Source organism: Acomys minous (assembly GCF_964271855.1).
Source record: "Acomys minous genome assembly, chromosome: 18".
Lineage (NCBI taxonomy): Eukaryota > Metazoa > Chordata > Mammalia > Rodentia > Muridae > Acomys > Acomys minous.
In genome coordinates this window covers 49563984-49569983 of record NC_140501.1, presented here as the reverse complement: position 1 = coordinate 49569983, position 6000 = coordinate 49563984, and the positions used below count along the sequence as shown (strand labels likewise).

The window sequence follows — 6000 nt, the reverse complement described above, 5'->3', positions numbered from 1 at the left end:
CACCCAGCCTGCGGGGGACACTGCAGACTTGAAAAATAGCAGGCAGGTTTCCCACCTTAAGCTGTCCTTCCCTCCCATTTTATCCAAACACGACTACATATCCATCAACACCCAAAGACTAGCCTCCTCGCCATAGCTTTTTAGGATTCCGCTCTCTTCTCCCCCTATTATTTGTGTCTGCTGTCATCTGAGCACTTCTCACGGGCCTCGATGACCACAGTTGTTTCGTTGTTAATTTATCTGCTTCTCTGGACTGTGGGCTCTAGGACATCTCATCCATCCTTCATCTTCCCAGCTCTCCAGCCATCACTCCTCAGACCCAACTCCATGCACAGTGTCAAGCGAGCAGGACTTTACCGAGACACCACTCGTATCTCAAAGGGCTGGGGCCACTTCTACTTTTCAAAGCCACAGACAACCTTGACCTTAGCCTGGGGGAATTTGCCTATTAGCCCAGTAGTGATAAAGAGTGCTTAAGCCCTGGATGATGTTCCTCCCATCCTGGGCCACTACTTCCTGGAAAAAGCAAACCATCCCCTGTCAGCTATACCTCACCCTCCTCCACCACGGTATCTGAAGACCTAGAGTTGAAACCAAGCTCAGAATCAAAGCCCAGGGGTCCTGTCGTCAATTGGTGTCAAGGTACCAGGATCTGCTGCCCATTCGGCGGCCTGTTCTAAATATTGTCTCTACTGCCCATGAGGGCAGAAGGGGAAAGCCCCAACAAGTCTTTGATCTTGACATACGTTGAAGGAAACAGGTGTGCAAAATAATTGGCCATCTTACACCCGGGGGTCTAGAAGCACTCAGTTGACAGGAAGCTTCAGAGCTGTGTGCCTCCATCTTACCACTTCCCATGGGCTTCATTCCACTTGCCCTAGTGACCAGGCCCCAGGGCAAGAGCAGGCCATGGGGTTAATTGACTGGAAGTCTTTCCCTTAGAATAAATAGGCACCAGCTCCAGAGCTGGGTCTCCTCCAGGCTGGCATTTGGTGGCCTGGCAGCCACGGCCTCTGGGGAATCTCAGAGCCTGGGAGCTGTCAGTGCCTTCCACTCACTTGGCCCTTGTTAATTGCAGAATACACAGATTGCTGGGTAGCACTTTCCAGTGTTGTGCCTTTCCCTGGCTCCTTCGCCACTTGGCAGCTTGCAGGCAGCTGTGCGAAACAGCGAGGAACTTTCCTCATTCCGTGCCAGTGTCAGGCAGTCTGGACTCCGTTTCTAGTTTCTCTTTGTGTTTTGTTTTGATTTTGTTGTTGTTGTTGTTGTTGTTGTTGTTGTTTTGGCTTTTGTTCTGCTTTGTTGTTTGTTTTATTTTCCTTTGCGCGGTTTGTCTTTCTTCATTTTTCTACCCAAGGGACTCTCTGTGTTGCACATTTCTCCTACCACGCTTCCTTTTCTCTCTGTGCCTTGCCTTTTGAATTTGGGGCTCTTTCGATGCCCTCCACTCTCCCTGAAAGGAAAAAAAAAAAGGTGAAACTTTCCTCTCTGCCAGAGGGAATCCCTGGTCAGGCACAAGTGATTGAATCCTCCCTGTAAATGGGAAGAGGTGGGTGAAGAGATTAAATCATCCCCTGAGTGGTAGAGGAAATGTGCCATGACCCTCTCTAACCTGGAGGTCAGGAAGCCGGAGGACCTTTGAAAGGACCGCCCCCAGAGTGGGTGGCTACTTGCCTGTAGGTAATTGCAGCAGAATGAAGCCAGCAGGCCAACAACCAACAGCCAGGCCCCTTCCACACCCACCCACTCACGAACCATATCAAGAGCCGGAGCCTTTAGCTGTTGGATTTTCTGCGCGGGTGGTGGTGGGTGAGGGGCCTCGTAGAGGTAGCACACAACTACCTCCATAAGGAGAGAAAACAAAGGGTATAGATGGCTCAGAGGTTAAGAGCACTGACTGCTCTTCCAGAGATCCTGAGTTCAATTCCCAGCAACCACATGGTAGCTCATAACCATCTATAGTGTGATCTGACGCCCTCGTCTGGCCTGAAGGTGTACAAGCAGGCAGAGCACTGTATATGTCATAATAAATAAATAGCAAAGGTAAGGGAGGCAATATCCCCCGCCACCGGGCCATTGTGCCACCGTGCCACCGTGCCACTGTGCCACCGTGCCATCGTGCCACCGTGCCACCATGCCACCGTGCGCAAGACATCCCAGGGGAACAATGATGGCAGGATATAGTCCCTGCCCTGGAGAAGCAGGAACCCCTCTACTTCCTGTCTGGTTGCCTGGTCTACTGCTCTCCATCTTCCCATGTAGGGAGTGCTGCGAGATCAGACAACAAATAGTACCCTGGAGAATCAAAAAATGAGTCAAAAGAGGCTACAGACAGACAGATATAAACAGACAGACAGACAGACAGACAGACAGACACACACACACACACACACTTCCAGCACCATGCTTTTGACTTAACCTGAGACAAAGCAGCCAGAAGAAACTTGCCTCCTGTGACTCTCAATCAAGCCTCAACTTTCCCTAAATATCTCCAAGTTCTAAGCTGGCTCAACAGGGGGACAGTGGGTGCTGAGAGGGAACCCCATAAAAGGAAGCCCCATGCACAGAGACCCATGTGCTCCCAGAGTCCTGATGCTTCTCTGCAGTTGGAACCTTTCGTGATGGGGCTGGGCGTGTTGTTGCCTAGTAGTAGGGTGCTAGCCTAGAATGCACACCTTGGACTCTATCCCTAACTATAATTTGGGTGAATTCCTATGCCAAGTAGTGACGTGTATACCCAGCACCCTATGGCATATACATATATGCGGATGCATTCACATAAGTGTGTGTATGCACATATACATACGCACACAGGACCAACATCTAAGAAACAAGAACAGCTGCTGCCCTTACAACCTGCATACACAGGGTCTGCCCTACAGAGCAATTTCCCACGCCTCCCCTGACCCTGGATACCCACAGATTCCCCTCCCCCAAAAGATACTGATTCCAGGAAAAGGTTGCTTCCCCACAGCCATGTCTTTGACATTTGTGAGAGCTCCGAAATGTCCTCCTAGGTGCATGACACAAACACACCTAAAGGGACCCCAGTCCTCTGAGAAGCCCATTCTTGGCTTCCTACCCTTGTTCCCGAGGGTCGAAAAATCCAACCGCATCTACGGTGTTTGTAAATTATATATTTTTTTAACTGAGCATTTAGAAAAGTTCATTTTGAAAATTTCAGTCTGTCTTCATGTTAAAAAAAAAAAAAAAAGGAAAAGGCTGGCTGTGTTTTCTGGGTCTCGAAGAAATCCAAGAACACCTGGGGTCTGCCAGAGCAGGTGGAGCCAGCAAGTTGGGGCCAGCAGGAAGAGGCTAAAGGTATTGAGGACTCTCAATGGTCCCTGGCCTCTTGTAGGTCCTCCTTCAAAAGGGCAAGTGTGGTATCTGTGTCCCTCCAAAACCAGGTCCCTAGCCACCCCCGTCACGGCCCCTCTAGGGCAGAGCTGGCATTTCTCAGCATCTCATTATATTCTACTACTGAGTCTGGACCATCCTTCAACATTCCAACTCTCTGGCCTGGATATGATCTTCTCCCAAGATATTTTAGAAAAGCTGGGATGGGATGGGATGGGATGGGATGAGAGCCATTTCCATTGTAGCCTCTAGTTCTCCAGATACTATTTGGTTCGGGTTAGTACTGATCACTAAGCCCAACACTCCACACACGCTAAACACCCCATTCTTTTGAGCCACACGCTCATTCAGTGTCTGTGTGTTTAACAATGGTTGACTGAAAATGCTTACCTACCAGCGGAGCGACGGGGTTGTCAAGACATCATGAAAAGGCACAAGGCAGCAACACGAGCTGAAAGGCCTGAGCCCTTGATCATTCAGCCTTGGGAGTCTCAGGGCCCCTCACTCCCTGAGCACTCTGGAGCTCTCCCACTCATTACTCAAATGGCCTGGGACAGTTTGTCTAGTCTCTCTGGGCTCCAATTTTCTCAGCTCTTAGAGTTTGGCTTGGGGCTAGAGAGACAGCTCAGTGGTTAAGAGCATTGTCCGCTCTTCCAGAGGTCCTGTGTTCAATTCCCAGCAACACAATCATCTGGGAAACGTCTCGTTTTCTGGCACATGGGTGTGCACACAGATAGAGCACTCATATACAGAAAATATTTTTTTTTAAAGTAGAGTTTGACTTCCTTACTGGCGTTGTTCCCATAGTAGGAATGTCAGCCCCTCCAGGACACTTAGCCACCCTCCCCCAACCTAAGCAAGTCACAGCTACCCTGTACACTCACTGCATATGCATCCCCCACCACCATGTTCTGGAGCATCCTGGCAGCTAGAGCAACATCTGTCTGTAGGACCAACTGAGGCCACCCCAAGCATCTAAATGCCCTTCGCACCCAGTGAAACACAGGTGCAGAGAGACCTGCACAAGAGAGGCAGGCAGGCAGGCAGCATGATTCTGTAAGCCCAACCCAAGGGTTTGCATCCAGACTTTGCCCAGCAGCCCTACTGAGAAAGAAAGATACTCCCAGGGCCTGAGCAAGGCTTCAAAAGTCAGACTTTCCACATGGGCCCAGCTCTGATTCCACAACAGCAGCTCCCTGACCCAAAGATCTCAGCCCCCACCCTCACTGCTTCCCTGCCCTCAACTGGAGGAGCCAAGCCTGTTTATTGCTATGGGTGGGACCCAAGCCCATGAGGATTGAAAAGAAACAGCCAGCCTAGGTTGCTATTGTTTGGTTTAAACAAACTACTGGCTGCACTGCCTTGGAGAGGAATGAGGGGGAAGGCCCAGAGAAGAGAGAGCAGGCTGCAGGGCTGGGCTTCCCTGCCTCCTCCCCATCTTGTTAAGGGCAGTCAAGAGAGCTATTTTAGGAGAGTGCTTCTAGGCATCCTGACCCCATCCACCCACCCACCCCCGCCTAGAAGGGACAGACGCTGAGGAGAAAGGCCTCCAGGCTCCAAACCTTTACCCCACTCCCACCTCAACCTCAGCCCCCTCAGCTTCTGGTCACATCTGGGTCTGATGCCAGCCCCAGACAACACCAGGGCCCGAAGTGGAAACTGCAGTGAGAGAAGTGCCAGGCAGGCTGCACCGATGCAAGGCTGCCCAGGTGTACCTCAGGCTGAAGGGATTGAGAAAGGAGGGAAGGAGGGAGGGAAGGAGGGAGGGAAGGAAGAGAAGAAAAAGGATGGAGAAAATCAGATGCAGCTGACTTATGATGGAGGCTTCTGTCTAACCTCTTGCCTCTTCTCCCAACTAAAGATGGCTTAGACCCTTATGGTTGAACCTAGGGAAGGGACAAGGGCAAGGACACCCTGAACAGTGGACGAACATAGCCTAAAGCAGAAGAGATCCTGTCCTTCCCCTCTCCCTCTCTCCCCCCCACCCCCTCACCCCCCCCCCCCCGCCATCAGTGCCCCTTCTTGGTCCTAGAATGGGCAGTCAGCTAACCAGGGTATAGCCCTCACCTCCCCACCCCACCCCACCCCTCCATCCTGCCTCCACTCTCAGGGAGTAAGAGGCATAGACTGCCCTGGGAAGGCCTGGATGGAAAGGGGGCCAGGGCACAGTTAGGTGTTGGCAGAACCAATTAAGAACCACACTAATGATCATCATTAAGGCTATAAAACCCCACACCTAGGGGCCCGCAGGGCTCCCTGGCATGGCCTGGGGCCCCAAGCTGTGGCACAGACCCAGGGGCCTGGCTCCAGTCTCTTTCATCTAAGCATCCACCAGTCCTGCAAAAACAATAATTAGCACTCGCCTCCAGGAGCAACTCATTATCCCACAGACACTGAGTGGAAGGAAGGAGGGCAGAGGGAAGCGGAGAAAGAAACTGAGGCCAAAGAGACTGCCCAGAGCTGTGACTGAGTCTAGTCAGGCAGTCCTCTCTCCTCGGTGACCTCCCTTTGCTTCTTTGACTCCTAAGCTAAAAGGTCCAGAGCGGGCAGAGGTCTCCCCTCTACGAAGACAGGTTACCTAGCCAGTAGCTAAGGACAGCCAGGCCTAGTGCCCAGTGAACAGTTAAACACCCTGCACCCAGT

General features: G+C 51.6%; 1 protein-coding gene across 1 annotated transcript in view; it reads left to right on the top strand.

The window, feature by feature from the left end:
- Positions 1–6000, top strand: part of PEBP4 (phosphatidylethanolamine binding protein 4) — a 221631-nt gene that overhangs the window by 201501 nt on the left and 14130 nt on the right. The window lies entirely within an intron of this gene.